We start from the raw sequence: 19,748 nt of genomic DNA, 5'->3' as shown, positions 1-19,748 counted from the left end.
AAATTTAAGAAAATGCTTTTTTTAAGCTTCTTGTCTTAATTGTATTTTCTCTGTGTTGTTGCTAACGACTGATTTTAGGATCTTAAATTCTACAACATGTGCTGAACTAACCAAGGGTTGTGATTTCCAAACTTGGAGGATCACAGATTCCTTCCTAAACCTCTGGAATGAAGACCTCCCACTGGTGGTGCCCTGAAATCTGTGTTTTTAGTAAGCTCCTCAGGTGACATGAATGGTTGTTATAGTAGGAAGCACTGATACACAGTGCAGATATATTAAAGTTATATTAATTTGTATTTGATATTTTAAATGATGACTTCCTTTTTAGATGTTTCTATTATAAGCAGGATATTCTTTACAGACAAATCAATTGTATTGATTGTTGATTCGTTTTTAAGTCATATTTTCTACTTCTCTAGACAAAAAGAAACAATTAGAAAATCTGAGGTTAGGACAGTGAGAGAAGTTAGTGGGGAATGTGAGAAAATCTGATGAGGGAGCAATAAATGAGGCTTACTAGCATTTGCAGAAACCAGAAGGATGGTTTTCATTCTTCTTTAAAAGAAGAATGAATTTTGCCTAGGGGAATTGGTAAACCAGGAACTTTACATTAAAGTTGTTACAAATGTTATTATAATTTGCACATGTTGTAGACAGAATATTCAGGCTTTACCTCAATGAAAAAGTCAGTATCATTGTCTTGATGGTAGTCATTTTCACAGTTTTTAAAAATTCTAGTTTAATAATATAAAACTGGAAACCCCTGATAAAAATTTCAGAGGATACTGTTTGTCCTTTGATCTCAACAGACACAGAACCAGGAGAGATGAGGATAGGCAGGTAGCAGTTAAGCTGAAAGGAGAAAAGTTTCAGTAAAAATTGACCCTGAACTACAGAAATTTCCCTGAACACCATTTGAAAAATTCTGCTTCAGAATCGGTCCAAGTGAATCATTTAAGGCCAGTAACCCAACCCAAAAGGATGAAGAGAATTAACCCTCCAGACTAGACCATCTACCATGTAATACAAAAGAGAGAAAAACAATATGCCCACTGACTTGGGCCCTGGTTTATAAAACAGAATTTTAAGTCCTCTCACTGAATAAGCCCAAGAAGTTACAGAGGTTATCCATCGTCGTTCCTTAACACTCCCAGACAAATGCAAACCAAGCAAGGTTAAGCTCAATTTCAGAGATCACCAGAGGGGCATTTAAGGTTGCCTAATGATCTTTTTCTAGTTCTCCACAGCCCTTGCTGCAAGATAAATCTCCCATCTATTTAATTTAAGTCATGTCCTTATAGAAATAACTTATTTTTTTCTTCTACTCCCTCAGTGGAGATGGAGAACAGCTGGTCAAACCGCCTCTCAATGATATTTATGACTGTACCATTTCCTTCTAAAATTCAAGGACTCTAAGAAAAAGTTTTTAGAAATTTCCACCTCTATTCAGCCCCCCCCCCTTTTTTGATTTATAATTACTTGTCTAATGGAATTGAATGGACAGACTTATACAAGATTGTTTTTCATCTGTAATTTTGTTCTACTTATCTAAACTTCAACATATTAGAAAAGCGATTAGAAATATGTGCAATCTTTTTGAATTGCCATTTAATTATTAATATTAATGATTAAAAAGGCTTGTGGAGTCCAAACATTAGGCAGTCAGCCTATCCGTTGCACACTTGAGTTTCTTACTGGGTACCAAGAGTTTCTACGTAAATTGCTTCTGTCATTTTGAAATACAACTAGCAGATCATCAGTCCTTAGTCTCATTCTCTTCTCCTTCTTTTTCTCTCACAATTTTCTCTCAGTTCTGGAGATTTTCCATTTCTTTTATTTTCTCTGGTAATCTTGCTACTTAACTAACATCTTATCACTTAAAAACCCCTTAGTTCTTCCCTGCTTACCCTGTGCTTTTAGGAGAGGCCTATTTGTCATATCTCTTTATTCCTAAAATAATAATACTGCCTAAACTTAACGTTTTGATAAACATTGAATATAAAATGATAGCGTCCTCTGTAGTGATTAAGGAAAATAAAGGGAAACCAAAATTAAATTCAGCCATCAGGTATCAGAGAACAAGCCCTAATGCTCTGCCTTGCGAAGCACATGACTACTTCTGAGATGACAAAGATGGGCGTGGAGACTTCACCATTTTCTTTCCCTGTTCCAGCAATAAAATATTTTGCTGGGGGAATAAGGGCACAAGGAAATAGGGGGAATCTTTAGTTTTCTCGATTAATGGGATCATATGAGGGGAAAGAGCTACAACTTGATCTGGCCTTAGAATTGATAGAGTCTCAGATGGCCCAAGAAAAGCAAATGAAACCATCTAAGGTAAACAGTTGCCTATTTGGGGTCATCAGGGAGGGTACTGTGGCTGTGCCATTTGGTTCTAAGGTTTCCAGTGTGAGTTAGTGGGTGACAGCAGCTTTGTATGGGTGACAAGGAACCACCTGGGAGGGCTGCCTGTTAGGCTAATGCTCCCTTGAAAAATTTTTACTCAGTGAGAAATTGTAAATTAATGTATGGTGGTTCCATTTTGATACCTTAATGAGAGGTATCAAATGAATGGTGTGCTAAATTTTCTAAATAGTATCCCTGTCTGAACACAATAGAATATCATGCTGTGCTGAGAGACATTTCCCCTCCTCCAAATGGTAATTTAGGAAAAGAGCCGTAAACTCTATGTGCACAAGTGTACCATAAAAAGCCCATTAACTAAGGTGCAGTGAAATGGATCTGACTACCATGTGTCTAGTATGCCATCTCAAAAGGTGCCACTTAATAGCATTCCTGACATCACCTTGAGCCCCCAATGAGAAGGGAAAATGAAAAGAAGGGGGAGATTTTTTTCCCCCACGTTTAGTAAATCAAGAAGCGTTTTGTCTAAAGGAAAGCAAAGTCAGGATTGAAAAAAGCAACAACATGATATATCTTGATCTTCTTCCAGCATCAGTGAGAGTTTTCGCCAAAAAGCAAGAAACAGTATCTGAAATGTTTGAAAGGCAAGGGGCTGTGCCAGCCCTCATCCACAAGGTTACTTGAGATGGGGATGAGGAGTTCCTGAATGATTGGCATGACTTGTTGCCATTATCAATTAAGGGTTAGAGAGCTCACTTGATACGCCAGGCCATTTTATCCAGTGCCAGAAAGGCAGTCTTTCTCCACAGTTGAGAGTGTTTAAGGTCTGTGTAACAGAGCTAAGCAAAGACTGGCTCTAAAAGCAACAAAAAGTTTAGTTGAATTTGCTTGACAACGGCCATTGGACCTAAGCCCAGGCTATGGATAATGTGCCAGTCATCACACATTTTGGTCCTGATCATCCCTCCCTCAGGTCAAATGGCACCTAGAAAGAGGGATACAATTTTGTGTGGATAGGCCACACAAAATGCAACATTTGAACATGGCCAAGTTCTGTTCAAAGTGGCAGACACTGAGTTGAGGAGTAAGGTACAGACCATGTCCCATCTGATAGCAAATCTGATTCCTTTTTGTTCTGAACCTTGACTCTTTTCAGGCCCCACAGGAGTGCAGAGGGAGAGTAATCTGGGACAGGGTCAAGAAGATTGTATATATTTTTCATCCCTGCTCACTTCTCCTGTCCTCTTTGTGAATACAAAACAGAGTGTGGCTATTAAAAATGTAGGGAACAGTGACAACCTAAAAGGGAAAAGAATTTGAAAAAGAATAGATACATGTATATGTATAACTGAATCTCTTTGCCGTACACCTGAAACTATCACAACATTTTTAACCAACTATACTCCAATATAAAATAAAAAGTTTAAAAAAAATGTAGGGAACAGTGGATATTTATGACTAAATCAAATATATTTTCCTCTTTCTTCCCTACTACTCTCTCCCAGTCTGAAGAGACAAAAATTGAAAATATAGGGTTTTAATCCAAGAAATACTTTTTCAGGTCCTTCCATTCTGTGGACTGGTAAATAGATCATTACTTTGGGAAGTGCACTAATTTTTTTCAGCTAACTGAAATATCCGTTTTAAGATCATATCCTCTATCTGGTGAAACCCATGACCCTGAACAATGACCTATCTCATTCATTATCGCATTCAACACATATGTAAAGACCAGGAACTGAGCAAAGCTCTAGGGATACAGCGGTGCTATCACATTTGGCAACTGTTTGAGAAACTATGTTGGCCTACAGAGGTCAACATCACAAACAAATGGAAAGTAATGTTTCCTTTTTCTTTTTTTTTTTGGAGGCATTGTTATTTTTAAGGAAAGATTGAATCAGGTTATACAAGGCTTTAAGTGATAGACTAAAACTTTATTCTATAGGCAGTGTGATGTAGGGTCCAGCAAATGCAATGTTAATTTTGAGGTTAATTTAATTGCTGTAAAAATAATTGTGCAACATATTATTTGGAGTTCATAGCCTCAGAATATTTGGAAGTGATCTCAGAGAAAATTGATCCAACTTTCTCAATTTAGAGATGAAAAAACTGAGATCCAGAGAAATTAAATTGAAACTTTGGGTTAAAGATGGTGGATTGAAATGCACCAGAAAACCCATTCAAAAGACTATGAAAGGGTACACAAAGACAAAGAATGTGAGAAACAAGGGAAACAACATTTAGGAGGCTGGGAAGCAGAAGATAAAAACCCAGAAGACAACCCCATTGTCACCTCCACAGATGAGGCCAGGTAAACAAAATCAAATATATGGGTATTTTAAAGGGAGATCTGGGACAAGAGCCTTGAAATCTGGCTTACTGTACTGTTTTGTGTTTTTTTTTTTAGGTTTGAAATTTTATATGAATTGTTTTAAAATTTTATTGGAGTATAGTTGATTTACAATGTTGTGTTAGTTTCAGGTGTACAGCAAAGTGATTCAGTTATACATATACATATAGTCATCCTTTTCAGATTCTTTTCTCTATAGGTTATCACAGAATATTGAGTAGAATTCCCTGTGCTGTACAGTAGGTCCTTGTTAGTTATCTATCTTATATATAGTTGTACTTTTTTTCCATTATGTGTTTAGGTGTAATGTGTATACGAGAGAGGAAGAGACAGATTGATTTTTAATAATATATTAGACACTAATAAAAAAACTAATCATGATACATCTCAAATGTCATCATGAAACTGAGTCATTATATAGAAATTAAGAAGAAATTCCTGTTCAACTACTTATATATTAACTGAAAAAAATTTTGCAGTGACTATGTTGATGATTTTTGCTTTTCCTTTTACTATGGATTGATATTGAGGCTGTTTTTTTTTTCTTGCTAAATCATGGAGCTCTTGGAAGAGGTCTAATTTATGTACAAAGGAACAGGGAAAACTGAGCAGCCTACCACAAGTTATGGTTATGTCATATGAGTTACAAGGCCCCCTGGGAGAAAAGGGCCAAGTCTACTTTGGGACTCACAAGTCTCAAGGACTGTAATTCTCACACTAAGAGGTGAAAGGAAGACTGTTTCAACACTGGAGAGTTCATTCTAATTTCACAGAAGAGACTGAGTATAAAAGGAAAAAAAATAGTTACTTACAAGATATTTTAAAAAGTGAAGTATTTTAAGACCAGAAAATCCAAAGGTCATTAAAGGGAAAATGTAATCATTATGGAAAAATACTTCCTCCCCTATACCATGACCATACCCAAATTCTAGAGTTTAAAAATAAAACGCATAGCAAGCAAGAAAGCAGGGAAGGAGAGAGAGAGTGAGGCAGGGCAAGTGAGCAGAGCCCAATTATTATGACAGGAGCAGAACAGACCCACTTCCTGAGATTCCTGAGAACACTGGCTGATTGAAGAATCTATGTTATCAAGAGAAATTTAGGAGATACATAGGGAAGGAAAAAGAATTTATGTTTGTGGGTGAGGGGATAGAGAGAGCACTAGTAATTAAATAAAGATATGTATGAGGGACAGAATCAAATTCTACAATGGTCATCTATACACTCTGTAGATTTAGGGTGTGACAATTCACAGTGTATGCTTTGGATAGTCTCAGATTTATGCCTGTTATCCTAGTTTAATTATTAATAGCACCCTCTTTTTTAAATTAATTTTATTATTTTTATTTTTGGCTGCCTTGTGTCTTGGTTGCTGCATGCGGGCTTTCTCTAGTTGCGGCGAGCGGGGGCTACTCTTCGTTGTGGTGCGCGGGCTTCTCATTGCGGTGTCTTCTCTTGTTGTGGATCACGGGCTCTAGACTCACGGGCTTCAGTAGTTGCAGCACGCGGGCTCAGTAGTTGTGGCTCGCGGACTCTAGAGCGCAGGCTGAGGCTTAGTAGTTGTGGTGCACGAGCTTAGTTGCTCCCTGGCATGTGGGATCTTCCTGGACCAGGGCTCAAACCCATGTCCTCTGCATTGGCAGGCGGATTTTTAACCACTGTGCCACCAGGGAAGTCCCTAATAGCACCCTCTTCACTTTCAAAAGTTGTTGGTAAGGGTAATAAATTACATGATCAGTGTAGTCCCAGTGCCCTTATGGTTGGGGAAAGAAAGTTGAAGTATCTTTGGAAGAAATGAGCTGGAAAGAGACGGGAAAGAAGAAAGGGCTTTCACTGAAGACCATTTAAAGGAAATTCCATAGTTCTGTTCTATAAGGACCAAGAAGTAAAATAATGGAGCATGGATTCTAAAAACATGTGTGTTCTAAGAAAATATTAAACTGATACCACTCTGGAGCAAAGTAAAAGTTCAGTGATAGTGATCTAGTTTATAATTCTCAGGATCATTATTCTTTGCTAGACTGTATCTTAGCCCCTGAAACTCTCTTAAAACACTCCATGGAGTTTTATTTAAATATAATTTCTCTTTTGTTTTTTGATTTTCTTAAGATGGAATTTTAGTTCATGGTCATGACATGGAGTAAAAATCCAAAATTTCTTAATTATACTTTTTTTCTCCTAATAACATTACTTGTTTTTATGTAAGATTATGCCTTTATTACATCTACTAGTTAACCAGACAGGGTAGTATCTCGTACCACAGAACCAGTAGGAAAACAATTATCTTTTAAAGACTTTGGCTAAGGTCAAAACTCTAATTATATAATAATTAACACAGATAAATGTATAATTTAAAAGACATTACTAGATATGTTTTTCATTAGATTCTACTTTGGACTTTAGCCAGAATTTGGTCTGCTGTTGAAATGTTCATATTAAGGTGACTAACTTGTCTTAGTTACCTGATACAACCCTCATTTTGGAATTGAAAAAATCCCACATCTAAGGAAAACTCTCAGTTCTTGACAAACTGAAACAATTGGTTACCTTAGTTCATATGGTTAAATAATTATAAAAGGATCTTGAAAGAGTGTTAATATTAAAAAAATTGTTTTTACAAAACTCCAAACTCTTACTAAGGTTTTAAAATAATTAAAATGCCTTTTTGATTTGTTAATTTTTAGTTTGTAGCTTGTAAGCAGCATCAGAACCAGAGGTGCCAAAAATCTTTATAAAAGGCCATCCTTATGCAGTTTCAAGCCAGGTCCAGTAAGAAAGAGCCAGAACTGTCCAGGCCAATTCTGAAGACTTGAAAGGTTCAGATAGTTCGGATAAGCTTTGGACAAGCAGCCAAGTTCTGGAAGCATATCTGAGCTTCTTCCAAATCACAAACCTTTTGAGGTTTGCCTCTCCTTAGTCCAAAGCCACTGCAATAGCTGACAGCCTCTTCACAGCTTTACATGAGCAATAATGAGTATGAGATTATCGGAGGCTCCAAGTCACGCCATTCCTTCATTGTTTGGATAATAGAGTTCAGAGGTACTGAGGATAATCTCCCTCGAGAGACAGAGACCAACTTTTACTTATCATTCGTCTGTTCACTTCCTTTTTAGCTAATTAAACCTTGGTTCTTCTCAGGAAATAAAACTTTGCAACTTCCATAATGGGTTAGCTTGGTAATATTGTATATATCTTTCCCGGTTTATCTGGAAAAACAGGAAAAGAGAGGTGCCAGCGTGAAAATACAGAATGGAGGGTTATCTTTTAAATTAGCAGATTTTTCATTTGCACGTGGCCAGAGCTGGCTGTGACACTGGGTCGATAGGATTGCCTGCTCTGGATCTCTGGAAGGCTTTAGAGAGAAAGAGGGAGGAGAGAGGCTTGATGAAAGACTGGGAAAAATTTTTAGAACTACACATAGACCATTTTTATGGGTGCCCTACAGGCTTCAGTATGTGGCCCTGAATAAACCACCCAATAAGCCAAGGAGAAGGCAATGGAGTGTGTGGTATGAAGAAGAGAAAAATAAGGCAACCTTGTTTTCAGTATTAGTCGAATTTAAGCCATACGAGAATTGTCTCTTTCTGTCATTTTTTAGGGGAATCTGGATCCATGCTCATATGTAGCCCCTAACTTACTGTTTCTTATCTACTTAAAGCATAATGGAGTGGACAAAAAGACAGATATTGCTGGACCAGGGCCTTCCTCAAAGTCACACACAGTTTTGTTTCAAAAATAATCTGTAAAAATTCTTTTTTTCCAATATATTTCTAAAGAAAAGTGAGGAGTGGAGAAAGTAGACAAAAAGCTAGATTTAATAGATACATTTTCATACAATTAACACATTTAATCTATCACTTGGAATTTTGCATATGGAATCCAGTAAAAATTAACAAATGTTCATACAAGATAACAAACTGCCAAGCGATGTGTTAATTAAACAGATTTGGTGGAATAAATATGCTAAAATTAGAAAGAAACTCAGCTGGAATTAGTACCTTTTTTTATTCCTATACTTTGGACAACCCTGGGATTCTTTCATCCCCAGTGGTCATATTATTTAGCAATTAGGATTTCTTGTAATTTTTGACCTATTTTGTGACTAAAACTATTTATTATTAGTGATATTTAAGCTTAGAAACAATGGTATCTCAAAATAAAAGAAAATCATCTTATTTTGTGCAATAAATTGATTTTGGGAAAGTATTAAAGCAGTTTACTGTAAATTAAATAACATAGCTATTTGAAAGATTTTTTAGGAAATTCTGTTATAAAATAAATACCTCTTTTGTGACATCCCTAATTACTTCCTAATTTGTCTTTTTTAAAAATAAATCTAAATTTTTGTGTACTGGATTTATTAAGAAGGAGCCAAATTTTAGATGACTGTAAAATTTAGATATTGTTGTCCCATAGACTTAAGAAAATAGTGTGGTGTCTTAACAACAACAACAACAACAAAAGAGCACTCATTTAAGAAATTAGGCCTAACACAGTGCTTAAAACCACAAGGTAACATTATGAATAAGAATATGCAAGAATTTAGATACCTGGATGATCTCTGTTAGCACATCAACAAAAATCAATTCGTGGGACTCATGAAAGAGACCAGGACATTGGATAATAAATCTCAAGGTTAAAAGAATGATTAATGCCAGATTAAACCAATGTACTTCAATAACTATAATAATTAAGAGTCGGAGGTATTTGAATCTTAATGATGTTAACTGATCTACTTCAAGACTTGGAAATTTAAGTTTATTTTTTTCCAAATATAAATACTGATGATTAGAAATATTGAGGGGTTGTAAGTTGCATGAACTAAATGATATGTTTTGAATACTAATAGCAATTTTGACTGGGGTACTTCCATAGAAGGTGCTAGAGCTTTCTGTGAATGGCAGAGGGAGCATAAGAAAGATCTCAATTCCAATTAAGATATTTTTACTTTTCCAATGAACAGTGGACAAAATATTTGGTAACCGGAAGTAAAAATGGGACTGGGTGTTAGAGGCCCCCTCCAAAATGTATTCCTTTTGGCTGGAGAATTCTAATACTGGTCATAGTAGTTGCTATAAGCAATAAAATGGTGAGTGCCCATTCCATTTCTTCCCCTCATCTCTACTGTTTTGATTGGCCAGTGTTCCAGGTACCTACCCTGGCCCCTCCCACTGCTCTGAGCTCAGATAGCAATCCACAGGATGGTGCATGCTGGGGAAGCCACACCCCTCACTAAATATGTGTTTTCTCCACAACTGGTAGTTACAACTAATTTCAGATAAAGTGTTGATAGCCAATAATGGGTCCTCTTTCTAATACTGTTTTCGGTAACAATCATATGGTGAGGAAGACATTTGGGGATAGAAGAAGAAGAATGGGAAAGAAAGGGTCAGGGAGAGGACAATTTTTTTGTTTCCCTTAAGCTGCAACTCATGATATGGATAAGGCTGACTCTTTCTCTTAGAATCATTAAATGTTAGAGCTAAAGGAAACTAAGATATTTTGTGGTTCAATCTATTCATTTTAGAATTATTGAAACTGAGGCCTGGAAAGGTTAAGCAATTTTGTCCAGAGTCACAAAAATAAGTTAATGATTGAACAGGGATGAGACTCAAGCCTCCTGAAACTTATACCTGTGTGCTTACAGAACATTTGTGCTGTTTTAACTGTTTTGAGGTCATAATTTCCAGGAAAATTTCATCCTGGTTAGATTCTCCATACAACTTTTAACAAATCCAGATTGCTGTTATAAATGAATAGCGACACACTTTTCCTCCTCCTTCTTCTTATTATATAATCTTTAATATAGAAATATCCTTCCCTGGGTATTGTTTCTTCTACGCAATGGTAAGGCTATTAAAGCAATATTATTTGTTTAACATGTGGTTAAATTTATTATTTACAAAAGAAAATAATTATAAAAAATAAAATGATTTTTGATTATAATTATGTTTATTATATTATGTATGTATTATATATATGATTATAATTATATGCTTTATATCATTCCTTTTGAATTATATTTTCTCATTTAAAAATCAGTGAATATATGTTAAAATATATTTTGTAACATAACTCAATGAACCCCCAATGCAAATAAATATATAATGGGCTAGAATGTTAAAATGTAAGCTTGTTTCTATTTCTCTCTCTCTCACTCCAGACTATTGAAAGTTTACTCAGCTGTTTTTGATGTCTTAAACTACTCTTTCTAGCCATCTGTTGAATTTTTTTTTTCTTTTATGAAAACAGACTGAACCTGTACACACAGCATTTGGGTAAAATAATTATTTTTACTTCTTTTTGATTGCATGTAAAGCGAATTTAGGCTTCAGATTTAACCAGCATATCAGGAATATTCATTCTCACCATCCACCAGACAAGATTTGAATTTCGTTTGACTGTTTCCTTTACCCTTTCTGTGCAGACAGCATTATTCACTATAAGCACCATTAAAGAACCAAGTGTCAATGAACTCAGCAGTGAACTGACAGTTACTTAAACAGCACATGATCCAAAGCTGTCTGAGGAATGCCAAATGCTTCTTGTTTCAACAAGTTCATTTCATCCAAGGGAAAAAAATTATTTCATTTAAAGATTTATATTTATGAACATGTTATGAATGTTCTGGATGTTCCCTGTAATGTTTTATGAAAGATACAGATACGTTTCCAAGAATCATGAAGTAAGCCGGCTGGCCAAGGAGGCAGTTTGGCCCTTAGTGGGCAGAGGCAAGGATGGAAGAAGTCCTGGAGAGGGATTATGCTTGCTTGACAGTGGGATCTGCTGCTCTTCCACCTGACAGTGTTCTGTGGTGTTCTTCTTTGTTCTGACTGCTTTCTCTCAACTCCTCCCAGATGGGTAGTGGGAAGAGACCAGCTGCTTGGGAAAATAATCAGGAGGATCATTTCTAGGAGCCCTTCCCAATAGTCCAGGTTGGAGGCCAACCACCTGAAAAGGTTGTTAGCCAAGAAGCACTTCTCCTACTCTCTGGTGAACTGCTCTCTGGAGCTGGTTGAGAGGAGAAGGCCAAGAACAGCAGAAGACTGTCCCAGGGAGAGGGAGAGCTAGACTCCAGGGAGCAGAGCTGAAAGAGGATCCAGTCTCTACGACACATTTCCTTCCTTTCTTAGGGTTTGCATAGTTATCTATCATTCCAGTGGAAGTAGATATGCTGTCACTGGGACTTTTCTTGTAATTTTAATTTTTACACATTTTCTTTCATTTCCTGGCTTGATTGGCTTGCTTGGTAAAATCATGTGGCTAAATAAGTAGAAAGGATAACAAGTTATTACTTATTCCTAGAAGGACCCATCAGTGTTCACCAGAGAAAATCGCTGTATCTATACAGCTAGAGTCTGAATCCCTAAACCTGGACAACTTTCTCCAATGCCATGTGGTTGGTTAGAAGAGTAATCAAGGAAAAGATGGTGAAAAGCTAAGCATAAGACCCTGCTCATCACGGAGGAAACAATTTAGTGTGTATCTTTCTGATGGTAGGTGACTGCGATGTGTGTTTTCCAATACCACCAAGCAATTCTCCAATTCTCAGCAGACCTATTTGTACGTGACCTACAAATCAAACTCAGTTCTGACACATTTACCTGGAAATAACATCAGATCCTACAAGTTAAGGTCTCAGTCCCATAATACTGCCTCCAATTCAGATGCCAATTGCAAGTCCAGGTTGTTACCAATGCTTCTTACAGACTGGCTATAAATTGGAGGTCCCCATGACCCCCTCCATGGGGTCTATTAATTTGCTAGTTCTGTGTTAACTCACAGAACTCAGGAGACCAGTTTACTTACTAGATAACCAGTTTATTACAAAGGACATTAAAGGATACAAATGAACAGGCAGATGAAGAGATACATAGGGCAAGGTCTAGAGGGGTTCTGAACACAGGAGCTTCTGTCCCCGTGGAGTCTGGAGTATGCCAGCCTGGAAGCTCCCTGAACCCTGTAGATCGGAGTTTTTATGGAGGCTTCATTATGTAGGCTTGATTGATTAAATCATTGGCCATTCATGATTGAACTTAGTTTCCAGCCCTCTTCCCTCTTTGGAGGTATGAGTGTGGTGGGAGGAAAGTTCCAACCTTCTAATCACATGGTTGGTTCTCTTGGCAACCAGCCTTCCATCCTTAAGTTACTTAGGGGCTTTCCAAGAGTCACCTCATTAACATAAACTCAAGTGTGGTTGAGAGGGGCTTGTTATGAATAACAAGATACCCATTTTACCTTTTTGGCTCTGGAGCGATTTCAGGATTTCAGGAAGTGAAGACAAAAGACTAAACAGTGTAATAAAAGATGCTCCCATTGCTGTTATCGCTCAGGAAATTCCATGGGTTTTGAGAGCTGTGAGCCAGGAACTTTGGATGTAGACCAAAATATATATTTATTATCAATCACAATATCAATGATTTAACTTAGGTTCCCCGGAAAGCAGAGCCTGGGACAAGGGCTTTTGTGTAGTAACTTATTTTGGCAAATGATCCCAAGGAACAGGACTGGGGCATTGGGAAAAGTGAAAGAGGCACGAGGGAAAGACGATATTTGATCTGTTCATTAGCTGATCACCTCTGGGACTCTATCTTGCTGGGAATCCTCTGAAGAGCCTTATAGAAAGCACCTCAGAATACCTGAGGGGCTGAAGAGGGGTATGTTCACACCACTTGCATTCCCCAAAGTCAAGGTCTTCATGGGGGGGGGGGTGTTATCCTTTGATACTGGAGTACCCACTCCTCCAAAAACTAAGTTTTCTTTACAGTCATCTCCTAAGTGATCTCATCTCTCTCCTCATCAATCTCATCCAGATTCATGGTTTTAAATACCATCAATATGTAAATTTATATCTTCTGTTCTGACTTCTCCCCTGAACCCTTATCTCATATAATCAACTACCTACTCAGTGTGTTCACTTGGCTGTCTAATAGGGGTCTAAAAATTAACATATCTAAAATAGAGTCCTTGAATTTCTACCCTGACCAATGTCAGTATTTTCAAACTTTATAAAAAGCTCCACCATTTATCACGTGCTCAGGCCAAAAACCTAGGGGTCGTTCTGATTCCTCTCTGCAATAGCCTCATAACTGATCTCCACTTCTGCTTTTATTCCCCATCTGGAGCCAAAGAAAGCTTCTAAAAATATAATTCAAATCATGTTATTTCCCTGCTATAAACTGTCCAATGGCTTCCCAGCGTATTCAGATAAAATCTGTTAGCCTACAGGGTTGTGTATGATCTGGTCCCTGGTTAACTCCCTAATGTGGTCTTTTGTATACTACCCTTTACTACTCTTCAACTATGCTGGCCTCCTTGCTATTCCTTGAACATGCCATGCTTGTTCTTGCCCCAGGGACTTTGTATTCACTGTTCCCTCTGTCTGGATTGCTGTTCCCTGAGTTTTCATCCAGCTTGCTTCCTTATTGCATTCAGATCTCTGCTCAAACATTATTTTCTCAGCGAGGTCTTTCCTGGACACTTTTAGTAGAATCCTATACACAGTCACTTTTAGTTATGGTTTACCCCTTTCTACATGCCTTTGTTGTCTCTTAGTGCTTATTACTTCCTGATATATATGTTTGTTTGCTGTCTCCATCCCTGAAAAGCAAGCTGCATAAGCTTATAAAAACAGGGTATTGTCTTAGTCACAACTGCCGTGGCCAGTACTGACAGCAACATTTAGGACAGTAAATAGTCATTGAATGAAGGAACAAATCAAAAGAGACCTTAGCTGAAAATATTGCTGCCAAGTTATCACCTATGGCCACTTATTTGAGCCAGTAAAAATACTCAAAAGCTTCCTAATATAAAACTCATCCATTTGACAGAAGTATACAAATTCCTATAATGTAGAAAAAGGAAAATGTAAAGTAGTATAGAATTTAAGGTATTAAGAGCATTCTTATTCTTTCATATATTATGTGTGATTAAAAACAACCACACACACTTTTGGAGAGTCTATGAAAAATGGAGATTAATTAAACTTCTGTTCTGTAAAGGTACTCCAGGACTAATGTAATGTTTTCTCAAAGTTGAGTTCCTTACCAGGAGCTCCTCTTCCAGCCCCTTCCTTTCACCTAGGCTTTGTGACAGATGCTCTCAGATCCTTGTGTCCACTCACTATCTTTTGTTCATCACTCTCTTCTTGATGCCTGAGAGCACTTGACTGATTTTTTCTGGCACTGGAATAATGAGATCTACGAACCAAAAGAATTGGTGGGGAAAGAGAAATGAAGGGTTTTGGACTGCTTTAATTTTAGACCACCCAGACAAATTTAGCCTGATCTAAAAGGAGCTTCCATTGCTTACAGCTTGAGTTTTGAAAGTTCTCACCAAAATCTTGGGTCAAAAACCCTTGTTTGGACTTATCCTCTATAGTCATATTTCCCTTAGGGACCTAGTAGGGAGGGGCAACTAGATCAGCATGCTCGTGATTCTTTATTTCTTTTCAATAAGCATCTATCACCACCTCATTTTGACATAGATTACATCTTACAGCCAGCCCCCACTTCACTTTGACATAAGAAGGTGAAAACACTGGGAAAAAGCAATATTTCTATTAACAAAAAGATGATGCATTTCATTTCTTCCACTCTTTTCTTTATTTGCTCATTTTTGTATTGAACAAGTATCTGTTGAGTTCTTACTACTTATGAGACTGAATATAGAGGATTGTACAGGACCAACATAGTCCCTGCTTTATGAAGCTTGCATTATCGAAGAAGAGGTAGATATTATTCAGATAATTTTTAATTAATGTGCTTACACTGTCCAAAGAAAAGAGCTGATATATCAGAGGACCCTGACTCAGGAGTAGGAGATGATCAAGAATAGGAGGGGTGCTGTGAAGGGCAAAGAAAAACAATCCTTGGGAGCAATATGAACAATAGCCTTGAGGTAAAAAGGAGCTTAGTGGTCAAGGAGAAAAAAGACATAAGAAGCTGGTGAGAAGAGAGCAGGGGCGGAAAGGCCCACAATGAGGCTGGACAAATTTGATGAGGCTGATCATAAAGGCTTTTAGATTGTGTTAAGGAGTTGTGATTTATCTGAAAAACCACTGGAAGTCATTGCAGTAAATCTTAATTTTTTTTTTTTTTGGAAATGTATATTACTGGAGGTAGAAATAAAATGGGATAAGCTGGAATGTGTCCCCAAATGTCTGATATAGGTGACAGTGGTCATAGTAGGAAAGCAAATAACAGTCTAAAAAATTAGAAATGCAAGTAGATTATAATATATTTACTCTAAAATTTATTTTACCAGCAAATGTAAGGGACTGTCTTTTATCATTTACTGTTTTGAAAGGGAAGCTGGTTTATAGTCACAGGGCGCTCTGAAACTGAAGCGAGAAGTGGAGTTGAGGGATTAATTACTCTTTGGAAGGAGACAGAAGCTAATTGTGTAAAATGCAAACTTGATTGGCTTCATAACCAAGGCACATTTCAACAGCATATTGACAAATAACAGATAATAAAAACCTTTTTTTTAACAACTTTCTTTTCTACCATACATAATACAATTTCTACCTTGAGTAATTTCATGACAAGATCATCGAAAACTTTTCATGAGAGGCTAAATGTATACATTAATTATATAATAAATACATGCACTATACCTTTTAATCTTGATTTTACCATCAATATCCAGAAAGATTTTCCTACACTTCTCTCTTTTTAGATAACTTTTTTAGATTAAGCAACCTTCAATCACTTTGAGGCAGTATTGAAATTCTTTTTGCAAGTTTCCATCATAATTTGAGTATTCATTAGAAATCTAAGCTGAAATCTTATCCCCAATTTTCTCCCATTTTCTACGACCAAAACCATTTCTTGTTGTTGCTGTTTCTGAATGTGGGCCACCTTTATGATGAGTACCAATAATGAGCAAATAAGCTGGCTGTGCTAAGATGATTCCTTTCTGTTTTGCAATATGCCTAAGTTAGGAAAGTGTACATTTTTAGAGTAGAAAGAAACTTACATAAGTGCTTTAAAAGGGAAATTTCTCAAAATACTAGTCAATTTAGTGATTTCAATGTTCACTTCTGAAATACAGAGCTATGAAACTGAAGGGACAAATCCTCTAGCAGTTTTGGTTCCATAGATAGTTTCATGGTCCCGAGTATCATGAGAGCTTGGGATAATTCCCCAACCAAAGACATTGAGGTTATTTGCCCAGAAAGTAGGAATGACAAAACCAGGGTAGAAGCTGAGTGAATGGAAAGTCAATAGAGAAAAGCAGGGCTTATAGAAACCTGAAGATGGAGAGATAAGTAGATTGCAAAAATCAAAAAGCTGGTGGTAAAATATGGGGCATGAAATTATCATTAAGGAGGTGGTCAGAATCACAGAAACAAAATACCAGAAACAAGAGGACCTTGGAAAGAACTAAATGCCTATTCTAGTGGGCAAGACAGAGCAGTGTCATGACCCCTTGTAAACTTCTCTCACGGTGTCCTCTGGGGATCATGTAGTCCTTTCCTGCTTCTGTTCCAGGCAGTCACAATAGAAAACAGCAGAAGTTTAGAGCAATTTCTCAGGTTATTAGCTACACCCAAGACCAACCTAGACTTCTCTGAGCATAGGAATGACCTAAATATCTTACTATCTTCACATCATAGGTCACCATGAGTATAAAAGAAAGCTAAACTATTCCCATCCAAAACAACGTTACCAATTTCCATTGGACAAAAAACAGCTCCAAATACATTCTCTTTTCTGAAGTAACAAAGGGAGGAAAATTTGATTTTAAAATCTTGGAATTTATTTTGCTTTACTCTACTTTGGTCTTAGCGAAGAAATAGGAAATTTACCCTGATTTAGAGGCTGCCCCTCTCCCCCAAACTATTGTTATTTTGCCACAATTAAAATACTGATCAGCTGTCTACTATAAATATTACCTTATTCAGCACAGTAATCTCTTTGGTTTTGGTAAAGGTTTTACCTCCATGTGATCTCCAGGATGCCATGTATCTAGCTTATTCCATTTGGTGACATTTGTAAACGATATGATTCAGTAAAAACAGTGCTACTGTGCTTTTCCTAGGATGAACTTTATAAGGACTTTCCCCTTCCTCTTAGAGAGAGTCTGGGACTTTTTCCTCTCTGCCGGTTGGTTCTTTCCTTCTTCGCAAATAATGAGACACTAATAACTTGATATTCCACTTCTTCCTTAGAGAGGGAAGTTGTAAAGTATTTTCATTCTGCCTGCTGTGGGTATGATGCAGGACAAGCATCGAGATTTCAGGGCTCTGTTGGGCCTTCTGGTGATTTCCAGAGGTTGGGATGTTGCTGGATGGGTTGGGATGAAGTGGGGACCCCAGAACTTGATGAATGATAATACACTAATTTGGGGACTCTCTTCTCAGTCAAACTGTGAATGGCCTCAGATTTTATTCCAAGCATTTTTTCTGTATCTCATTCTAGGAAGTTTTAGATTAGTTGAAAATATGTGTAAACAACTTTGAAGATTTTTTTTTCTGTAATTAGTGTTGTTTTTTTTTTGCACTCTTCTGTTCCGCTAGTTGAAGATACCAAGTCTGTTGAGATCTGTGAGTTGTTAGGAGATAATCTTGTCCATAACTTTTTCCATATCGTTTACAAAAAAGTTTCAAACCTAAAAGGAACTACAATAACACTATAAATACAATATTTCTTGCAACTTGATTTAATGGAAAAACTATAATACACCCTTCATTTGTGAAATGTTTAAACTTCTTGATGTCTTTCTAGTTTGACTTCTATTAAGAAGTTCTTTAAAGAAGACAATAAATTGGCCTTTTTAGAATTATTTTTAAGGAGAGTCTCTTGTTTACTGGGTGCTTCATCCATCAACACATACCTATACTGTTGTTTGTATGTTTCAGGAGAATATCTCATTTTTTCTGACCCTTCAGAAATTTATGGTTAGAGAAATGGGTAAGATTCTGGTGCTTTTATGTGTATATGTGTTAAGCAAGAAACAGTGAATTTAAGAAGCATCTTCCCAGTTAGGATTTAACTAAAGCCATTCCAGCTTTGCTCTGCTGCTTCCTGGCATGTTGATTGCCCCAATTAATTTCTGAAAGTGTGAGGTCTTAACAGCAGGACTTAAACCAGACATTCTCAAACTGGATCTTACAGTCAGGGTCTTTTATTTTATTTTATTTTAGAGGGAGAAAAGAAGGGGCCTGGGAATGAAATTCACGTTGCTCCGGGGATGGTTTTTTCCCTGAAACAATTTCACATAAGCCTACTTTATTAAAACACACACACACACACACACACACACACTCTCTCTCTCTCTCTCTCTCTCTCACCCCTGGTTTAATTGCCACTAAAATAATCTAGCGACTCAGGAGTGGGTGGTATTAAGAGTCACCAGAGCCCCAGGGAATTGCAGCCTAGAATTAGCATGGCACATTACCAAATGTGACTGCGTTTCCCTCCTGGCTCCCTGATCATGCCTTCCTTTCCCTTCCCTCACTGTCCCCTGACACTATATCACCATTTTCCCCCAGGATTTCCTTTGACAGTTCATTAAGGCACCAAGTTTCCAAGTTCCTTGAGAAAATGATTTTTTATAGTCTCTATTTCCCATAATGGATCTGACCAAAGCTTGCCTTAATTGTCTGCTTGAACTTTTTATGGGACCACACAGAACATTTCCCCTGAGACCTTATTTCTAGTTTGTCCTCTCCACGTTTTCCAAGCTAATTTACTCGTCTGATTGACCCTCTCTCTCCCTACTTTTGCCTCTGTCTCTTTCCTGAACTCTTTCCTCTGCTAGAGTGACTCTCTCTTCCCAATTTGTCACATGCTGTACTGACATTGTACAGGAGACTGGGGCTATGCAAAGCATTAGAATCAAGATTCTGAGATAGAAATCAAATATGGGCACCATTTGGACCACTGCAGAGATACCAAAAACTTGATACATTGCCAAGACAAAGAGGAGACTAGAAACCCATTGGGGAGTCCAGAACCAGAAGACATACAAGTATCTGAGATCTAGATAAAGGTAAGACAAATCAGTAGCCACAAGATGTCAGTACCAA

This window comes from Eubalaena glacialis, chromosome 12 (genome assembly GCF_028564815.1).
Source record: "Eubalaena glacialis isolate mEubGla1 chromosome 12, mEubGla1.1.hap2.+ XY, whole genome shotgun sequence".
Classification (NCBI taxonomy): domain Eukaryota; kingdom Metazoa; phylum Chordata; class Mammalia; order Artiodactyla; family Balaenidae; genus Eubalaena; species Eubalaena glacialis.
This window is presented reverse-complemented; position numbering follows the sequence as displayed.